We start from the raw sequence: 22,828 nt of genomic DNA, 5'->3' as shown, positions 1-22,828 counted from the left end.
GGGAGCTAATGTAAAGGTTCAATAAAATGAGAATGATCACATCAACCCAATGGCATATCATGAAGGTATAAGTCTGATGACAAAAAGATGATAATTCTGACGACAAAAACTAAGAAACCTGGACAAGTGACCTTTTAGACTACAACTGCTATGTCCCAGCATGGTGGCTACTGGCTCTATGTGGCCTTTGAACGCTGGAAATTGGGTTTGTCCAAATTGAGATGTGCTTCAAACTAGACTTTGAAGTTTTGGTGTGGAAAAAAAAAAACGTGGAATACTTCATTAACAATTTTCTCTTCTTTTTTTAAGTTTATTTATTTCAGTAATCTCTACATCCAACATGGGACTTGAACTCAAGACCCTGAGATCAGGAGTCACATGCTCTTCCAACTGAGCCATCCAGGCACCCCAACAATTTTATACTGATTACATGTTAAATGATAATATTTTAGGTACATTGGGTTCAATAAAATATGTCCATAAAGGGAATTTTACTCATTTCTTTGAAAGTTTGGGCTTGTGTGTATGGTTTGCATTATATTGCTGTTGGGTGGTGCTAGTCTAGAGCCCCCCTTTAGGATAGGGTTTAATTCTTGGTTATCTAAGCCGTACATCTAGAGCACATGGTTCACAATGTGTGCCCAAATAAATTTTTGTTAACCATTTGATAATGATTATATTTGTTTTCACAAAGACATGCAATTGTGTGTATATTAAGCCTACAATTTGTTGGAGGTGGTCACTGGGAAGAGGTGACCACCAGTTAATCTGCAAGCCGGACCTGTGTGGTCTCCCCATCCCTGTCCTTGGGATGTATGTCCTGTCCACCCTTCCCACACAGAAGCCCTTTAAAGATACAGCCTTGAGATAGTAAGGTGGTGTGGAGACCTTCTAGATGATGCGTGTGACTGAACCTAGTTAAGGCCTCTATGTTAATTTCCAAGTTTCTGGTGGGCAGGAGGGTATCTTGTCTGTAGCTGCCCAAGACGAGCCTTGTAAATAAGTTCCCTTGCTTATGAAAACCACCACCTACCGATCTGGAGTGGTCTGCCTCTTTCTGCAGTCTCCTTGCCCTCCGTGCAGGGGCCAGTTTGTGAACCAACACAACTGTAAAATATTCATATGAAAAAAGACAGATGATACACAAAATTGAAGAAGTTGGTTGCCTCGGGATGTTGTGATTATAGGCAGCTTGTTCTGTTTTTGAAACTACGTAGAATATTCTTCCCGTAATTTAAAGGACTTTTTGACCTTTTTTTTTTTTTTAAAAAAAGGCAAGAATTGTATTCTTGTTTGCTTGCTTATTATTTGTTGTTTGCCTCTTATTTGTTGTAGGGAGAGAAAGACACACATGTGAATAAAACCTTCAAAGATACCTGGTTGTGGCAGGCTCCATGGTCTTTCCAATGGGCGGGAGGGTGTATCTCTCGTGAGCCTTGGCGGTGATTCCTGAGAATTGTTGCCACGCTCTACGGCTAACGACAGCCTGTTCTTGGTGCTGGGCAGAAATCTCCTTGGCCCAGAGCAAGTAAGGAAGATTTTATTATCCCCAGCTTCTGCAAGGAGCTGCAGTCCTTTCTCAAGGTCAGGTCAGGGAGCATCGTGAGGGTGAGTCATAACAGTGCTCTGAGGGGTTTCCATCCTGGCAACGGTTTATAACCATGTAAAGCTGATAATAAAAGAATTCCAAAATAAATAAACAGTGGGTACCTAAGTGCCCTTAGAGATCAGTAAATCTGAGCATGTGAGCTGCTGGTGTGATGAGGAGATAAAACTTTTTCCTTCTAATGTCCTGATGCATTAAGATGGGTAGCAGCACCATTTTAGGGTTTTAGGAGGGGAGGGGGAAAGAAAAGTGGCTCTCACAGGAAGGCTGAGTGATGGTCCTAACCACTAAAAAATCCTAGCCTATGACAAACTTCATTGATTCAACAGGTGTTTGTTGAGCCCCTACTGTGTGTTGGGTATGGTTTTGGAGGCTGAAGATAGCACAAACAGTGGTTATAAAGACCCATGCCTCTAAGGCATTCACATTCTTGTGGGATAAATCAAGGCAATTTACAAATGCATAATACATAGCATGTTCAATGGCTCTTAGTACCAAGGAGAAAACGAAGTTGGGAAGGAGGCAGAGATGTTGGTGGGCGAGGCAATGGTGATTTAGATGGGGTGGAGGCAGGGCCTCTGGGGAGGTGGTAATTGAGGAAAGAAAGAAAGGCCTGAAAGGGGTGAGGGAATGAAACATGCAGATTTTTGGTAGAAAAGCATTTCAAGAAAGGGAACAATTGCAGGGGCCCCGAAGCAGGGGCTGCTTGACATATTTGAGGAATGACATAGAAGTCAGAGTAGCCTCTCAGCAGAGAGGAGGAGAGGGGAAATGGTAGAAGGCGAAGTCAGACTTGCATTGTGGGTCAGTCTTCCAGGTCACTATGAAGATTTTGGCTTTTGCTCTGAGAGAGATGGGAAGGCATGTAGGGTTTTGAGCACAGCAACGAGATTTTGACTTACGCTTTAATAGGGCCTGACTTCAGAAAGTTGAGCAGGGAGAGCAGCTTAGAGGCTTAAGACAGAAACTATGGTGGCTTCTGTGAGGTTGTCATTCTGGCAAATATAAGTGGTCATCTTCTAGCTGGACCTTGAAGACAGATCTGATGGGTTCTGTTGACTTACTGGATGTGGGTTATGAGGCAAATAGAAGAATTGAGAATGATGCAAACATATTTGGCCCAAGAGGCCAGGGGTATTGATTTTGCCAGGTGTTGAGATGGGGAACACTATTGGACAGCAGTGTTATGGGGGGGGATGAGGTGCTCAGTTTGGGATATGTTCCTTTAGAAATGCCTTTGAGAAATCCCAAGTAATGGAAATATCAAGCAGGAAGTTATATACATGTTAATCTGGAGATCAGGGGAGAATTCTAGAATATAAGTGTGTAGATGTAAACCTGGGGCCATCCATGTGTGGATGATATAGAAAGCCCTGAGACTGATGAGATCAAAGGAATGAATGTAGGTAGAGGAATGAAGCCCCAGGAATGGTTTCTGGGACACTAGAACCTTTACAGATGGGAAGGTCATGAAGCTCCTTAGCTAAGAGAACTGTGGAGGGGTAGCCACTGAGGGAGGAGCTGAGCCCAGAGAGAGTGTGATATCCTGGAGGCAAAGAAGAAACTATCTCAAGGGGACAGAAGAGATTGGCTGTGTCTAGAATTGTGGATATGTCAAGCATGACAAAGCCTAAATATCAATATCAAGTATGACAACTCTAAATATCAACTCTATTTGCAACATGTAAGTCATTGCTAATCTTACAGTTTACAAATTTTCATATGCGGTAGGGCCAAAAACATAAACGTGGGAGAGAGAAATTGAAGACAATGAGAATACACAATTCCTTTGTGGGATTTTGCTATAAAAAGGAGAGAAGGTCAGTGATAACTGAAAGGGAAGGGGGGAGCTTCTGGCTTCCATTTAGGAGGGAAAAAGCTAGAAAGAGACCATTCCCACCCTTGCCACAAAAAGAACAAAAAGTCAGGTAATCAGCAAATTTGCAACTTTTCTGGAACCATCAGAAAGCTGGGGTCTCAGCTTTTAAATAATATATTTGAACAGCAAACAAATAATATAAAATAAGGAAAGATTGGTGCCTTCAAAGAGAGATGGAACACAGCAGTTGCTTATGTGGGGCAGGTGCTGGACTTCATACAATTGTGTAAAAGGGCTTCAGCTACAATGCTTATTAAATACTAAAGGCCAGCGTTGGCTAGCATGAGAATATGGAAAACTCCGAGAGCCATAGACCTAAGGCTTCATCCTCTTCTCCAGGTGAACCTACCAGGTACTGATGAGGAAGACTGGAGGGCAAGCCTTTCTCAGTGCAGGTCCTGGGGAGCTGAATGGCAGCATCGCAGAAAGGTGTAATGCCCTTCCTTGGTCCTTCTTTCCTATCTCCTCTACACAGCGAAAGTCTCAAGCTTCTAGGAGAAGGGTACCGAACCCTGTGACCTTCAGGCTACAAGTAAAAACCCATTGTAATTGGGAGAAGGAAACAACAATACAAAGTATTTTATCCCTTATAGTGGGTGTAGGAAAATGCCCTGGGTCTCAACCATTAGAAATGTCCTACTGGGGGAGAGGCAGGAACGCTAAGGCGTCTCCACCTCCAAGGCCCAGCGACACAGCATCTGCCAAAGACTGAAACTGAACCAGAACGATGGAGACTGTTCCCTCTGCCCCCCCTACCCGGCCAGCAAGAACTGAGTCACAAGGAATTGTGGTCTACTGCTGGAAAGGAACATAAGCATGTGGAGAGATCCTTTGTGAGGGCAAAGTGCAAAGGAAAGATCTAAAGTCTAGATAAAACAAACACTGAGGAAAAGTCTCTGATGAATGAGCCCTGATCCTAAGCATGAAGTAACACCAAAGTGGAAATCTTTCATGCACTAAGGGTAATAACTACAGCAACAACAAATTCCCACACCAGCTCAATTCTTGACCAGATTGACTCACAAACCAGGTTAAAGACCTAGCAAAGGAAAGCATGGGCCCATTTCCAGGCTTAAATATTATTTACCTTAGTCTACCTGTTTGGCTTGATCTACCCACAATGTTTAACCTTCAAACAAAACAATACAACACACAAAAAACAAAGTGCACACACACACACACACATACACACACGCACAAAATCAAGAGTTGAAGAAATCAACAAAGCCAGACTCAATTATGCCCAGTTTTTGAAACTATCCAACAGATGGTGGGAATGCAAACTGGTGCAGCCACTCTGGAAAACAGTGTGGAGGTTCCTCAGAAAATTAAAAATAGACCTACCCTATGACCCAGCAATAGCACTGCCAGGAATTTACCCAAGGGATACAGGAGTACTGATGCATAGGGGCACTTGTACCCCAATGTTTATAGCAGCACTCTCAACAATAGCCAAATTATGGAAAGAGCCTAAATGTCCATCAACTGATGAATGGATAAAGAAATTGTGGTTTATATACACAATGGAATATTACGTGGCAATGAGAAAGAATGAAATATGGCCTTTTGTAGCAACGTGGATGGAACTGGAGAGTGTGATGCTAAGTGAAATAAACCATACAGAGAAAGACAGATACCATATGTTTTCACTCTCATGTGGATCCTGAGAAACTTAACAGAAACCCATGGGGGAGGGGAAGGAAAAAAAAAAAGGTTAGAGTGGGAGAGAGCCAAAGCATAAGAGACTGTTAAAAACTGAGAACAAACTGAGGGTTGATGGGGGGTGGGAGGGAAGAGAGGGTGGGTGATGGGTATTGAGGAGGGCACCTTTTGGGATGAGCACTGGGTGTTGTATGGAAACCAATTTGACAATAAATTTCATATATTGAAAAAAAAACTATCCAACAGAGAATTTAAAATACTTATGATAAATATTGTAAAGACAATAGTGGAAAAGGTGAACAACATATACAAACACATGGAGGATTGTAGCAGAGAGAAGCCATAAAAAAATCAAACGGACAGCCTAGAAAATTTTCTAAAAATATGATAACAGAGATGAAGAATGTCTTTGATGGTGGATTTGGCAAAACTAAAGCAAAGAATCAGCAAACTTGAAGATAGATCAATAGAAATTACCCAACTGAAACACAAAAGGAAAACAGCAAAACCAAAAAGAGGCTTTAAGGGCTTTGGGACAATGTCAGAAGATTGAATATGCACTGAGTCAGAGTCCAGGAGAGAAACAAGAAAGTACACAGGGCAGGAGAAACATTTAAAGATATAATGGCCAAGAGTTTCCAAGATTAATGAGGGACATAAAAACTACAGATCCAGGGGCCTCAGAAAACATAGAACTAAATAAATACTCTCTCCTCAAAACATTCCTAAATAAATGCCGTCCACACTGCTGAAAATCAAGGATATTGAGAAAGCACTCCGAGGGGAAAGGTGCATTTTATATGGAAGAGGGGAGGTAAGAATTACTGTAATTCTTTAAAAAACTATGGAGTCTAAATGGCAAGTGAGTCACATCTTTAACATGCTCAAAGAAAAACACAACCCAGAATATTAAATCCTGGGAAACTATATTTCAAAAATTAAGAAAAACAAACCTTTATTTTTCAGACGAACAGAAAACAAGAATATTCATTGCAGCCAACTGCAGGAAATGTTCAGGGAAGGGCTTCAGCCCGATGAATCTATCATACAGAAACCTGGCTTTACACAAGGAACTGAACAGCACAGGAAATGGCACATCTGAAGGCAAATGTACATTTATTTTCTTATTTTTAATTGCTGTCCGGGCACAAAAAGGAGTATCGGTGTGTTGTCTGTCTACATCACACACGAAACTAAAATGTATGCCGAGGGTAGCAGAAAAGACAAGGGGAAGAATTTGTGAGGATGACGTTCTAAGTTCCTTATGCTGCATGCGAAACAGTGTCATAGTTAAAGTTTTAAATTAAAGATATGTATTGTAAACCCCAGGGCAACCAACAAAACAAGTATGAATCATAAGCAATAGTGGAGATAAACAGAATAATAAAAATGCCTAATCTAAAAGAGGATGGAAACAATTCCCATCATTCCTCCATGCCTTTTTTCGTGTGTGTGATCTCGTCCGAACAGCAGAGAGGGTGTATTTTTTTTAAATTTTCTTTTCTACATTTATTTATTTTTAAGAGAGAGAGCACAAGTTGGGGAGGGGCAGAAAGAGAGGGAGACACAGAATCCGAAGCAGGCTCCAGGTTCTGAGCTGTCAGCACGAACCGTGAGATCATGACCTGAGCCGAAGACGGACGCTTCACTGACCGAGCCACCCAGGGGCCCCAAGAGAGTGTATTTTAATAAGCATGCCATTTTTGTGCATTCTCTCCTTGGAAACTTGACTCACTGCATCCCAAGTTTACCCTTCGTGACTGTCCAACCCCATCTCAAGCTATTGTATTCTCATTGCCTATGTGTCAGCTGTGTTGTCCTTCTGTTGTTTCTAGTTAGTGCCCAGCTCCTTCCTGAATCAGAGACTTCATAGTTGATGTTCCCTCTACCAAGAATACTCTCTACTAACCTTTTAATCTGCCACCTTCTCCTCACCCTTCAAGTTTAAATTAACATGTTAATTGCCTCAGCGAAATTTTCCTTGACCCTAGAGACTTAAATTAAACTGTGAAATAGTTTCTCAGGACCCACAGTTATCCTTCCACATATTCATTACAATTGTAATTGTTTATTTTTTTAGGGTCTCTTGACAATGGCAGCTACCTTTATATTTATGTCCATTTCAATTATTCCTTTTTGTTCTGTAATCTTAAAAAAAGGAAGGACCTTGTCTCCCTTGTTCATCACTTACATCCCAGTGCCTTGCACAGTGCCTGACACAGAGGAGATGAGTTAATTGAATAAATAAATTAAATACAAAGACATGAAGTGAAGAAGCTTTCTGTTTAAGATGTGGGGGGAAAACAGTACACCAGTTGAAAAGCATTAGTATCAGTATGGAGTGAAAGAAACATATAGCAGGCTCTTAAATATTTGCTGGACAGGAATTTAGAATACAGTCCATCATGTTCAAAGGAGGAAACTGAGCCAGGATTGCTTGTGACTGAATTCTGCCGTGACACAGAACTGGGGAGGGTCAGCCCAAAACAGACCCCATGTCAATGCAGCCTGGTTTTCTAGAAGCTCGAGCAGTTTCTGACGTCCATTTCAAAGGTAAGTGCTATGAGAATCCTTTTCCACTAACGGCTCCCTGACTCAGAAATCTGTCCATCACTTTTGCATCATTTTGTATTTGCTACCAGGCTGGATTTTTAATTACGTTATTATCTACTTAGTGAATGTGTGCTTCCTTTCATTACTTCTAATTTGCACTGCTCAGGGAGCAGAGGTTTAAAGAAGTGGTCTACAAGCGTGGAAGGAGCACAGGTCTTGGATCTTGGGTTTGAATGCTGACTCTCAAAACTTCATTCTCCTGTCTGAAATGTAGGGGTGGGAATACCCACCTCCTAACATAATTGCCGTAAGGTAAAATGAATGAATGTATGTTCAAGTCCTGACACGTAGAGAAGTGATCAGTTCCTATTAATTTCATTCCCAGCCTAGTCTTTCCAGATTTGGGGGAACTGATCACTTTGCTAACATGTCTCTTATGATTCTAGATTTTGATCATGAATTTTTCAACTCAATCTTTCCGAATGGCAAACAGCAGAGGCCCAGTCTCTTCCATCTGTGTCTCCACAGTGGCATCTTCCTTCTTATTTCTAACCATCCTAATTGTTCCTTTTGAGATCTTGTCTACTTCAGATATACCCTTTGTAGTATCTTACTCACTCACAGACCACCAAAGTTTAATGGAAGATAAGTTAGAATTTCTCAAAGTCTCTGTTGATGATTGATTGTTATAAATTCTAAGAGGGAAAATTTCATAAAGTCGATACACTATGGATTTACATGTTCATTTTCTAGGTATTGATTGATCACCTGCTTTGCACATAAATTAGAGTTGTCTAATTTAGTAAATAAAAATACAGGATGCCCAGGTAACTGGGCGTCTTTTATTTTATTTGGACACCCTGACATACATTAGCAAAGATCTCTGTATAAGAAATTAAGGCATGGTTTTTGCTCCAAGAGAAGTTTTGTTTTTGTTTTTATTTTTACGAGTTCAGACTATAGTAATGGACTTGGCAATGGGTAGCCAGGCAGCCTATTGGAAGGAAGGGTAACAAGGGGCACCTGGGTGGCTGAGATGGTTAAGCGTCCGACTTTGGCTCAGGTCATGATTTCCTGGTGTGTTCTGTGAGTTTGAGCCCCACATCAGGTTCTGTCTGACAGCTCAGAGCCTAGAGCCTGCTTCAGATTCTGTGTCTCCCTCTTTCTCTGCCCTTCCCTTATTCATGCTCTGTGTCTCTCTTTCCCTCAAAAATAAACAGACATTAAAAAAATTTTTTTAAAGGAAGGGTAATGAAAGAATGGTATATACATTTCTACAGCTGCCATAACAGGGTACTACAAAATAGGTGGCTTGTTGTAACAGGATTCTGTTCTCTCATAGTTCTGGAGGCTGGAAATCTGAGACCGGGGTGTCTCTCAAGTGTTTATTCTTTCTGAAAGACACTCTGGTACAATCTGTTCCATGCTTTTCTTTCATAGCTTCCAGTGATGGCCAAGATTGCTCAGCATTCCTTGGCTTGTAAATGCATTACTCCAATTTCTACCTTTATCTTCTATGGCATATTCCTCTATGTCTCTTCTCCCCTTATACGGATACCAGTTGGATTAAAGCTCACTCTCATGAACTCATCTTAACTTGAGTACATCTGCAAAGACCCTATTTTGATATAAGGTCACATTTAAAGCTACGGGGCTTAGGAATTCAATGTACTTTTTGGAAGACACTCTTCAACCCATTAGCAGTGGTAGGGGTATTGCCGGCCATAGAGTTCAGAGAAAGGGCAGTTTTTTTTTGTGGGATGGAATAGTGGAAAATGTCCCTATCAGTGTCAGGAATTAACACAGCTTGACTCTGAATAGTGGGTAGACCTCGTTGGAAGGGAGGAAAAGGGCTGGAAGAAGATGATGAACGAGAGAATAGTGAAGAAATCAGCCTTCCAGGAATGGAAGGTACTTGCTGTAGTTTACCAAGGACGGCCACAAGCAGGCTGTGAACTCTGAGAAGGCCAACAACAGTTACATTTGTTCAGCTCGGGAAAGCAGCAGCGTCATGATGAGGCAGGTTTCACTGGCGTTCAAGTTTCCTTTTATCTCTAAAATTCAGATCGTTTAGTGTGAATTTGGTTTTGGCACCAACCCCAGGGATACTAGAGGCCAAAGCCTGGGGAGCTACTACAGGCAAAAGCTCCATATCCCTGAAGAAGGCGCTAAGCTGATATTGGAACCTGACTTGGGGTTATGTTTAAAACCAAACATCTGGGTAAAACAAGGTGTGAATGAGAAGCAGTTGGTACAGTTGGAATGTTTATTTACTCAACAGGGGAGATTACCTTCCAACTCTTCAGGAAGCATCCCCACAACAAAGTTTGTCACAAAGAAGTTACTAGCTTTGTTTACCACGTGAGAAGCCCGTATAGAGTGCGTGCTGAACCGGGTCTATAATTTTGTGAGTGTGTACCACGTACCGTGACACGCCACAGAACGTACCGTATTTGTGTACCGACTAAAGGTTTTAGACCTGGTTTCCAGATTCTTCAAGGAAACAAATGAAGCTCAACTTAAATAGCAATGCAGAGAAGACATCAAGGATGAAAGGAAAAGCCACAGGAAATACAGGCAGTGAGCTCTTCTGCCTGCTTTTGTCCCTTTGGTGGGGCCTCCTCTGGATAGGTGTATATATCCTCACATTTCTTCCTCTGTAATTAGTCAATTAAATCTTAAGTTTATGTGAAGCTTATTTTATGTCAGTTTACCTTAGAATTTAGTAAATTATCAGACTGCTACAAGACTAGGGTTTTCTTTAGGTTGATGTTCGGAAAAAAAAATCATTTGAAAAGAAAAGGAAAATCTAACAAGTGGGATGAACGCTTGCCTGTTTGTTTTCAAGCTACCTCTTGCCCCTGGTGGTTGCCAGAGAAGAGAGTGCAAATACGAGGAAGGACAGTGGAGGGAACCTCTCACCTTGTTATGTAACTGACAGTTCTGTGACATTTGCTGCCGTCCGGGATTTGGGTTGATAAAGCTAATATCCACAGACCTATTTATTTCCTCCTCATTACCTTGTCAGTTGTTCAGATAAACTACCGCAAGGTTGGGGTCTTCAAGACTCGCAAGGTCCGCTTGAGTCAAAGAGAAAATAAGGCCTTGCCCACTTTCCATTCCATTCAATCCTTCACAATTTAGAAGGTGATTGTTTATGAGGCAGTGAAGATCAATATTTTAATCAATTATTGTATCCTTGACAACTATGTATAGCTTAGGTCAAGAATTAAACGTGATTGGCCAGGGACCTAGTTCTAGTTGCATCCCTCAAGTTTAATAGGCAACTAGTATCGGAAAAGCTTCAGCTTCCTTGGTTCTTTCCAGGCATTGAAAAGTCTGGTTCAATGGAACCCTCTGGAACTCTATGATTCCCACTGTGCTTTGACCATTGGCAGAGCCCAGTCAGACATTCCTTCTGTCAGATACCTTTCCTTAAACCACCCTCACTTTGCAAAGAATGTCTTTCCTGCTTACTACTTATCAAGTAAAAGGTGGCATTTGTTTTTCTAACTTGTCAGGAGTTCTCCAGATTCCTTTCTTAATTCTAACTTTACTAGCTTGTGTTAAAATTCTACACCCCCAGGTTATTTATGATAGATATGCGCATAGCTGGGATCCTTATCTGCACAAAAAGGAATAGCAGATCAGGATTAAAAAAAAATCTTCCTCTCCCCCGAGGGAATAAAAAACTCTTTTTTTTTATTCTAGAACATCTTAAAAACATAGAAAGGAAAAGAGAAACAATCCAGAGTATCACCACTTAAAGGCAAATGTTATCAGTAATTTAGTTTATAGCCTTCCAATCTTGCTATTTCCTGCATATTTTATTTTGTAAACTAGTTGCATTTCTTCTATTCTCTTTAAAATTGTATTCATGTGAGTGTGTGTGTGTGTGTGTGTGTGTGTACGTGTGTATCCTTTATTTAATGGTATAATCAGAAGTGGTATAAACAACATGGTTATGAATGCAGGAATATGAAGGCAGACTGTATTGGTTCAAATCCTGACTTCCCTATTTTTTGCAAACTTGGAGAAGTGATTCAGCTCCTTTAAGTCTTAGTTCCTTTATTCATAAAGTGGATACAATAATCGTATGTACTTTAGGGACCTAGTGGGAGAATAAAATAACATAATGTATATTAAGCATTCATATACTATATGTACCTGGTATCCAGCAAGTGCTCAAAATATATTAACTATTTCTACCATCATTATGATGTAATCAGGAACATAATTTTACGTGAATGAATAAAATGTTATCCTTGGTATATACTATACCAAATATAGTTGGTTGTTCTCCTATGTTTAGACATTTAGGTTGCTTATAGATTTTACCTTTATAAGTAATCTTGGGATAAACATATTTGTGTGAAAATATTTTTCTGTGGCTCAGCATATTTTCTGAATTATCTCAATTCCAAAATTAGAACGACTGGGTCAAGGGAGATGAAATATCAATTTCTTTCAAAAGGTGTTTGGCTTTTATGTTTCCATCAGCATGGTATGAATATGGCCGTTCCACCATACTTTGGCCAGCAGATGGTATGTTTGTGTGTGTGTGTGTGTGTGTGTGTGTGTGTGTATGTGTACATACATAATATTATTTGATAGACAAATTGGTATCTCTTTCTTTGTCGCTAAAGAATTGTAACAGTTGGTATGACTATTTTTTAAGGAACTTGGACTCCTCTGTAATTTATTTGAGCGCTGTGGAGTGAGTGAGTGTCTTCATTGATTTGTTCCAACATCAGTGGGGCTGGATGATCTTCAGGCTTATACAAAGTGGAAGCTATTTAGACACAATAAACATTTTTATAACTCCTGGCAAACTCAGGGATATTTTCACTCTCTTACTCTCTGCTTTATCACATTCTCTAGATTGTATATCCTGTATTGGCATATATTCGATGAGTCAGGCAGTATGTTTGGTAAGTATGGATCATCCATTTATCCAAATATGATCCGCCAAGGAACCACATCTCCCAGTATTTATACCCTGTCGTAGTCTCTCCGTGTGTAACTTACAGAATATGGCTAAAGTAGTGCTACATTGCATGCCTTCTGAGGCTCAGTCATAAGGAGAATGGCAGCTTATACCTTGGTCTTTTGGAAGATATGTACACTGTGGCAAGAAGCCACCTATCACTCTGAAACTGCCATGTTGTGAGGAACTAAGCTAGCAGTGTAGGTAGGCGATATGGGCAGAGACATCCCTTTCCTATTTCTTCCAACTCTAGCCGAGGCACCAGAAATATGAGTGTGGAAGCCATGCTGGACGTTAAAGCACAGCCAGATTTTCAGGTGACTTCAGCCCCAGCCACTCACTGACCATGAAGTCCAGACCATGATCATATGGAAGACTAGAAGTGCTAATGACCCCAGTGAACCCAGTCAACTCAAAGAACCATGACAGGTAATAATAAATCATCACTTTTAGGCCACTTTTAGGCCGCTAAGCTTTAGGATGGTCGGTTGTGTAGTAATAGAAAACCAGCACAATGAAGTAACACAGAGGAGACACAGGCTCTTTGGTTTGAAATATCCCTTCTCTGTAAATGAGCGGCAAGTAAACATTGGAGCTGTCACTAATAGCTTTTGTCAAAATGGAAATACAGTCATAGAAGTTAGCATTCCAAATTAGTTGATAATGAGAGTGGAGAAGGGAGAGGCAGTTAAGAAATGAGGTGCGGGTAAGGTTTCACAGGGGTGTTGGTGGTAACCCTAACCCTAACCCTAACCCCTGAAAGATGCCCAGCAGAATGGTCATTGAGAATCAGTGGAGTTCAGTAGGCAAGAGCTGAGGTGTCCTGGGAATTTGTGGAGTCGAAGAGATAAGATGTTTTGAATGCACAAATTAGGGGCACCTGGGTGGCTCAGTCGGTTAAGTGTCCAAGTCTTGACTTCGGCTCAGGTCATGATCTCACGGTTCGGGAGATAGAACCCCATGCTGAGAATGTGGAGCCTGCTTGGGATTCTCTCTCTCCCTCTGCTCCTCCTCCACTCATGCATGTGCATGAGTTCTCGCTCTCAAAATAAATAAATAAAAATAAACATTTTTTAAAAAGAGCAAATTAATGACTTTTTTGCCTTAAATGTCTGTCCTGCTATAGATTGATAGATCTTTGTTTCTGTCTCATACAGTGTCAGAAGCGTCAGTCTCAAAGAGTAGTGTCAACATATTTCACGTATATTGATTTTCTATCAGATAATTTAGTACCCCAATGTCTATGTATTTCAATGCCAATGGTGCGTTTAAAAAGTATTATCTTTGTGAGTTTTATGATGGGTACTAACTCCAACTTTATTTTATCTTTTAATTTGCTTTATTTTGACTTTGTAAATGCATATATGTAATTGATAGTTAAGATTATATGCTAGGGCTGCATAGAATGTGGCAGAATCTTTTGAGGTGTAGATGAAATACAATATCGTATTAATTTCAGGTGTACAACATAGCAATTCAACATTTATATATATTGCAAAATGATCACCAGGATAAATCTAGCTACCATCTGTCACCATACAAAGTTGTTACATATTATTAACTATATTTCCAATGCTGTACATTGTATGTCCAACTCTTATTTGTTTTATAACTGGAAATTTGTACCTTTTAATACCTTTCCTCTATTTACTCATCCCCCCTGCCCCTCCCCTCTGGTAACTACTAGATCATTCTTTGTATCTGTGGGTCTATTTTTTGTTTGTTTTTTAGATTCCACGTATAAGTTAAATCATATGGTATTTGTCTTTCTCTGACTTATTTTCACATGCTTTGAGGTCCATTCATGTTGTCAAAAATGGCAAGATTTTATTCTTTTATGGGTGAGCACTATTTCATGGTGTGTGTATATACACACACACACGTGTGTATATATATTTATGTATACATATGCCACATCTCTATCCATTCATCTATTGATAGACACTTTGGTTGCTTCTGCATCTTGGTTATTGTAAGCAATGCTGTAATGAACATATTTTTTTCAAGTTATTTTTATTTTTTTTGGATAAATACCCAGAAGTATAATTTCTGAATTGTATGGTGGGTCTATTTTTAATTTTTTGAGGAACCTCCATGTGGTTTTCCATAGTGGCCACACCATTTTGCGTTCCCACCAACAATGACAGAGGTCTTCATTTTCTCCACATCCTCACCAACACTTGTGATTTCTTGTGTCTGGTGGCCATCTGTATGCCTTCTTTGGAGATATATCTATTTCGGTCCTCTGTGCATTTTTTAATTGGATTGTTTGGGGTTTTATTTTTTTTTTGATATGGAGTTGAATGAATTATTTATATATTTTATAAAGAATATATTTTATATAATGGATATTAATCCCTTATCAGGTATATCTTTGCAAATATTTTCTCCCATTTAATAGATTGCTTTTTAATCTTATTGATGTTTTCCTTTGCTGTGCAAACTCTTTTAAGTTTAATATTGCCCCATTTGCTCATTTTTGCTTTTGTTGTCTTTGAGGAGATGACTCTGCTCCACCCCAAATGTTGCTCAGATTGATGTCCAACAGCTTACTGCCTGTGGTTTTTTTTTTCCCTAGAAGTTTCATGGTTCCTGATATCACATATAAGTCTTTAATACATTTTGAGTTTACTTTTGCATATGATGTAAGAAAGTGGTCCAGTTTCATTCTTTCACATGAATCTGTACAGTTTTCCTGGCACCTTTTCTGGAACAGACTTTTTTTCCCATTATATATTCTTACCTCCTTTGTCAAATATCGATTGACCATAGAAGCGTGGGTTTATTTCAGAACTCTCTATTATGTTCCACTGATCTATGTTTCTGTTTTTGTGAAAGTACCATACTGTTTGGATTATTATAGCTTTGTAGTTTAGTTTGAAATCTGCGACACCTCCAGCTTTGTTCTTTCTCAAGATTGCCTTGGCATGGAAGAATTTAATTGACTTAAAAATAGACAAAATGAAAATATGAAGAGCTTTTATTTAAGTTAGTATTTCAGTCACCCTTTATCTTTCTTGGTGACCCCCAAACTACACTGAGTTTATGAATATCTTTGAGGAAGATTGATCGGCAAGTTATGAAGAGTAGATTCTCTTGGAGTGCTGTGAATAACACCACCAGGCAGGTTCTGAATGATTGAGAGGCTAGGTCCAACTCTCTTGAGTTTTCCTTTGAGGGGTGAAGTCCCAATATAAAAACAAGTGTTGAGAATCTTTTGCTTTTATTGGATATATCACCACTTTCTTTTTACTTCCAATTTGTAATCAAAGTCATCTGTTGCCCCAGTGCAGTCTGCTTATTTTTTTTAAAGAGTTTTGTTAAGATTTTTACTACATGGACTTAATTATGTAATTATATAACAGATCTGGTAACTGCTTCAAAGGAACCATTCTAATCTATGAGGTACCTAAGACAGTCTTTAAGGAACATCTAATTACATAATTATAATGCCTAATAGACCAGAATAACAGGTAGCAGAAATATCTTTGGAGCCATAAGAAAAACCTTTATTGCCTTTATGGCATATAATATTAGTTATGAAAATAGCCCCACTATTATGTCATTATGTAACAGCACATAATGGCAAAGGAGATATTAATGCCAGATATAATAAATATTCTATGAATTTTTTTTTACAAGAAATGACTTTCTTTAATTTTCAAAAAAATATGCAGGAAGCAATTGGAAATACCTTTATCCTGTGAGGCAGAAAAAACTATGATATTTTAGACACAGAATGCCTATGACATTTGAAAGAAAAATTTAAAAAAGAGATTGTAACCATATCGAGTTAATCATAAAAGCATGCACATTAATTTTGAAACTACAAACACACTTTTAAGATTTCAGAGGTAGACAATTCAAAGTGTTATATTCATGTATTCAAATCTGGCATTTTATATTTCCTAAGGAGTAATAAAAAAAAAACTCAGGAATAAAACTAAACCATGCCAGTGCCTTGAAATACCATGATTGCTTTAGCTATATGTTGGAGGGGTCAAGGTTCTGCTGAAATCTGGGCAATGCTTCAGAAGAGAAAGTGAATTTTAATCAAGGTCTGTGTTTTCCAACATTTTGCTGTTGGCAACATTATTCTTTAATATCTATTGAAGAACATATAAGCAAACACTAACATTTGACTGTATTTCATAGAACTCATAAAAACCCGATTTGGTTGTTTTATGAGCAAAGTCCATTTTTGGTGTGTTTTAAAGGATGCATTTTACAAAAGAAGCCCAGAATCTGTAAAGTATTGCATAGTTGGATAGTAACTACCCACTAAAAATTTTCATGCCAAAGTTTATATCTGGTGACAAAACAAACAAAAAGAGGATATGATTGGCCATGGGCCTTGATACATATTAAATTTACTTTCCCTGTTCTTTCTATTGCTTTTGTTCGGTTTCTGTGAAAACTTATATATGTATGCAAAATTCTAAAAGTATCTGCCATAGGCACAAGCTTACATTCTCGGAGACCGCTGGTATGTAGAGAAATAGTTGGCTCCTGTAAATGAACCTTTCAAATGTGTCATAGGGTTCACACTTTTGCAAAAAGGTTTCTCGAAGCAATTTTATGATAAAATTATGCAAGTTTTCGTCATGACAAATATTTAAACAACGCATTTTTTAAATGCACTTAGGGACAGTCATAAAAGTATGGTCAAAGTGTTTACATGCCTTTGTATTTTATTTTATTTTGAAAAGTAAAGTTTTGCTTGATATGTATAAACTCCTCTCCTTACATATCTTTTCCTTCCCAGAAAAATTTGAGTAGCATTCAAAACCCACAGTGCTGGATTGAGTTTTGCACGTGGGAATATTCATGTTAACATCTCAACCAAACGTGGTTTCTTGTTATTGGAGGCCTGAAACTATTTCCTCAACTAATAACATCACTCATTATTCAAGATAAACAACATATATGCATTGTATTTCATATGTGCCACACACCATGGGGTAATAATACTCCTCCCTGTCATTGGTGTCCTCAAGTAAAACATAAACACCACCACAACCTCAATAACATATTATGTATACTGTTCAGAATCACTCCTTTATTAAATGAAAGGTAAGAGAATTCTGGATACAACCATAATGGAATAACAGGGACCATATTTACTCTCTAAACTTAACCAACTAGGAAATCAAACAAAATATATAAAGCTACTGTTCTCAGATATTACATAATAGCAGATGATGGCAATCCCCAATTATAAGGTGAGCTATATGATTGTCCCAGTTTACCACACAGAAGTTGAGGCCCCTTCGCTGTGCAGGGCTAGAGGAAATCAATTAAAACCAAGGAAGTCCATTGAGTTTTAGAGACATTGATTCGAGTTTGGAGAGGCCAAAATATTGGAGTAAAGGGAACTTCACAAAGGCAGAGCTTTGAAGATCTGCAGAGATGTCCATTTGAGTCCTTGGCAGAATAGTAGTCTCTTCATGCATGAGAATAAACTATCTAAAACTGGAAAAAGAACTGCTGGAAAAAAGTAGGCTGAACAATTCCCGAAGCTATCTATGGGCTGAGAATAGTTTCTGTTTGTGTTAGTCAGAGTGAAGATATTTAATAATAAATGAGGCCTTGGGTAAAATACTTAAAAAGAAATTATCTTAGTAGTGAAGTTAAATTATCACTAGAATAAAGGATGCTCTTCTCTAACCTAAGAGAGCTTAAAAGAAATCCTATACAGAAGCAAAATGAGCCCAGGTAATTTAAGTGTGTCCCAGATGAAAAGGTTGACACTGTAAGGAATACAACACAATGCTCCATCCAAGAACACAAAATTCACAATTCCCTGCATCCAAAAGAAAACTGGAAGACATATAGAAATTAGGAAAATATCCATAACCCAGAAAAACTCAATTAATAGACTCACACCCAGAAATAATAGAAATGATCAAATTAGCATATAAGCATGTTAAAAATGGCTATTAGAAACATATTCCATTTTCAAGAGGTTGAGGAAGGCATGAACATAATACGAGATATAGAAGATATAAAATGGCTCAAATAAAACTTCTAAAAGTTAAAAATAAAATCCTTGAAAGGAAAAATGCACTGGTTTGCATTAACACCAGATTATATCTTGTAGGAGAAAAGTCAGTGACCTGGAAAATGGCAATAAAATTTTTCCAAAAAAGTAGAGAGTGGAGTGGGAGGAAAACAAAATTGAAAAAGAAAAATGACAAAAAAACACCAATAACCTTTGGGAAACTCTCAGGCAGTCTCATATATGTGTTATTGGTATCTAAAGGTTAAAAAATTAAGAAAGAGGGGGGACAGAAAAATATTTGAAGAAATAATGGCCAAGTTTTTTCCATATTTGATAAAAATTAGAAACCCACAGACTGAAGAAATTCATTTCATTCAAAGTAGAGGAAACAAAGAAAACACACTAAGAAGCATCATAATCAAATTGTTAAAAACTAATGATTAAAAGGAAAATCTTAGAAGTAGCCAGAAAAAAGCCCAAAGAGGAACAAAAAATAAGAAAGACAGATGACTTATCACAGGAGGCTACAAAAGGCCAAAGACAATGGAATGACATTTTTAAAGTGCTAAGATGAAAAAAAAATGAAAGGATCTGACAGTCTAACAGTGCTGAACTCAGTATCTGGTGATTGGGTGGATAGACTGTGGTAGATTTTATGACAAATGATCCTTCCCTCAACCTGCTGAAATTAGAACTGGCCATGTGAATGAATGTCTTGGCAAGAGAAATGTGGTCAACATGACATGTGTCACTTTAGAACAGAAACTATAAGAATAGCATCCCTTCTTTTTTCCTTGAGCCAGGCAATATTCTAGACAGAAGTGGATCCATTGGCTTGGGATCTGGAATAATGACAACATGAAGCAGAGCCACACCTGACCCACAAATAACACGAGATACAGCTGTTGTTGTAAGCCATTGTGATTTTGGAATTGTTAACACAGACTAACCTTGACCATGCTAACTGATACGGGCAGCAAGATTAACTTGGGAAACAAGTAAATTCACAACATGAGACTCTAAAATAGAAGACTCAGCTATCTTACAAAGCCTTCGAATAACACAGAACCAACTATGCAAATATTTCTAATGTAGGAGACAGGTGATTGAAACCTAAAGAAACTGAAGCAGACAATAAGGAGCTCTCTTCTAGCGTAAATTTAAAAAATGAATGATTGAATGAGTGAATGAATGAATGAGAGAAAGAAAGAAAGATCCAAGACAAGTATAAGAGGATGGAACCATCATGTGAAGCTTCAGAGAAATTGAAACATCATATGAAACTTGAAAATAGCTGAGGACAACAAAATTTGGTTAGCAAGAAAAGCAAGGAAATGATAGGTTTTTTGTTTTATTTTTTTTGCTTGAAGTTGATGGTGTGATAGTTAAGGCATGCATAGGAGAAAGCAGTTCTTCAAAGAACAGACTGAAAAGGCCATCAAAGGCTTATGTGGAGGAGAAAGGAAGCCTGGGTTAGGTAAAGAGGGTACAAGAATACATACGTAAGCTGTACCAAATGGGTACAAGTCCATGGCTTAGAAACACTCCCTGCCAGGGCTCTCAAAGACTACGTTACTGGGATGGGATTGCTGAACCTATCTTCTGTTCCTTGCTGGTATATAGAAATGTGATCATTTTTTTTTGTGGATTGATCCCACGATATTGCTAAATTCTTATTAATTCACATATGTTAAGATGCTTTTGAGTTTTGAATCTAAACCACACATTGTTAAAAAACGTGACATTTTGCTGCTTTTTGCAATTCATGTATATAGAAAATATATGCATTATATGTATATATTTACATATGTTTATGTTTCTATATCATTTGTGTCTTTAACATTTTATTAAGAAGATTATCTACTGTATTTTTTTGTTTTGGTAGATACAATTTATAATATTCTGGATGTTTCTTCTGTTTTCAATCTGCTAAAACTTTGTTTTCGATCACAAACAGGACTTGGAGTATTAGGTTGGCTTTTCTTATATCTCTTGTGATGTCATTTTTTTTCTTTTTCAACTGGTAAAAATGAATAGATATTAAAATTTTAATAAATCTTAACATTCTTTGTATAAATCCAGTTGAGCCATGATGTTGTGGTGGCTGTTGGTAACACATTATTAAGTTCAGTGTATTTAGGATTTATCATCTATATTCAAAAGTGAAATTAGCTTGTAATTTTCCTTTACTCTGTGATTCATTTCTTTGGCATCAGGGTAAGCTTAACTTCATAAAATGAATTAAGATGGGTTTATTTTTAAATTTCTTATTCCTTGGAACAGTTTACATAAAATTAGATTTTTATGTTTCCTTGATTGATTGAAGCAACATAATAATTATCCATACCTTCAGTATTTATTTTTTATTTTTTGGTATAGGTGGGTTTTTACCTTTTAAATCAATGTATTTAATGATTATGGATTTATTTAATTTACTTTTTAAAAATATACTTTATTAACTAGAGCAATTTCTTGTCCACAGAAAAACTGAGCAGAAGGCACAGAGATTTCCCCTTATGCTCCCTGACCCCACATACCCGCAGCCTCCTTCACCATCAAAATTCTGGACCAAAGTGGTATTTTTGTTGCAATCGGGGAACCTACATTGACACATCATTATCATCCCAAGTCCATAGCTTATGTTAAGGTTCATTCTTGGTATTGTATATTCTATGGCTTTCAACAAATGTATGCTGATAGGTATCTGCCATTATAGTATCATATAAACTAGTTTTATTGCCTTAGGGTTTTGGGAATCATAGTGTATATTTTGGCCCAAAACTTGCATGGTTCAAATTACCAGAGGCTATTTTATCTTACTTGGATTCCATGATGAGACAGAAGAGTTTCTTTTCAACTGCTTTTCTTATTTATTTAAATTTTCATTAACCTACAGTGCAGTATTGGCTTCAGGAGTAGAATTCAGTGATTCATCACTTATATTCAACACTCAGTGCTCATCCCAGCAAGTGCCCTCCTTCATACCCATCACCCATCTAGGCCATCCCCTACCCACCTCCCTCATTCAGCAAATGGTGTTGGGAACACTGGATGGTGACATGTGGAAGAATGAAACTGAACCACTTTCTTACATCATCTGTTTTTGTTAACAGGAGAATTTTTCTCCAGGCAAATTTTGGAGTAATGGTAGAGCCTTCTGAAGATTTAACATTATTCAAGTTGGAATCAAGGGTTATTTCAGGTCACCAATTTGTGTGAGCCCAAATTTATGACGAACATAGTTTTAAGACTGAAGTCTCCTGACTACTGAGATGAACAAACACCCCATTGAAGAAGTCAAAGTTTTACACCCTGCTAAACAGTCTCATTTTTAGCATCACGGTTCCCAAGTTCAGCTTTACATTTATAAGGATATTTGTATTTATCCCTCAAGAGATTCTAGTTTTGTTGTCTGTTTGTCATGGGGAAATATTTAGTCTGTCATAATCCTGGAAACAGAATGCTTCTGGACCTTTAAAAACATTAAAGATCAAAAGAAATATTTAATATTAGGGTTGCTTGATTTATAAAAATAATAAGAGAAAAGTGCTGTGGTTTGTCATAGATTAGCCTGTGACTGATCTACAGAGTATTACAAAGCAACTATTAAAAGATTGGTAGGAAATATGTAAGCAAAAATCACTAGGGTTTGGAACTGGATTATCAAGTATTAAAAGATGAATATCATTTTTGGTCAAGGCCACTCATGTAATAGGGCACCAGACAGTAAGCATTGTGTCTACAATATTAGGCAATGAAGGGTATTCAACATATTTAGGTGAATGAAGGAGTAAGGGTGATAGGATGGATATTCGATTTCTTGATTGGAGGGAGACTTTTGAAGTCTGATGCAGTTCTGCTGGAAGAGCTGAGCCACAGCGCAGCAGATGCTGTTGCTCTCTGCCCCCTCAGCAATCAGCATTGTGATTCAGCTTTCTGCCTGAGGACTTCTCTGTCCCCAGAAGTGTGATTGGCCCACTGACAGTACAGGAAGTTAGCGCTCAGTCACTGAGAGACCAAAGTCATTGGTGACTCTATGCCTCAGTTTACTCATCCCTCCACCAAGCCCCTTTTATTGGCTCCCTTCCTTCCCTGTCTCATTCACTACTCTCCTCCATCAGCACTTTCTGAAGAGAACCT

Source organism: Felis catus, chromosome B2, assembly GCF_018350175.1.
Source record: "Felis catus isolate Fca126 chromosome B2, F.catus_Fca126_mat1.0, whole genome shotgun sequence".
In the NCBI taxonomy this organism is placed as follows: domain Eukaryota; kingdom Metazoa; phylum Chordata; class Mammalia; order Carnivora; family Felidae; genus Felis; species Felis catus.
This window is presented reverse-complemented; position numbering follows the sequence as displayed.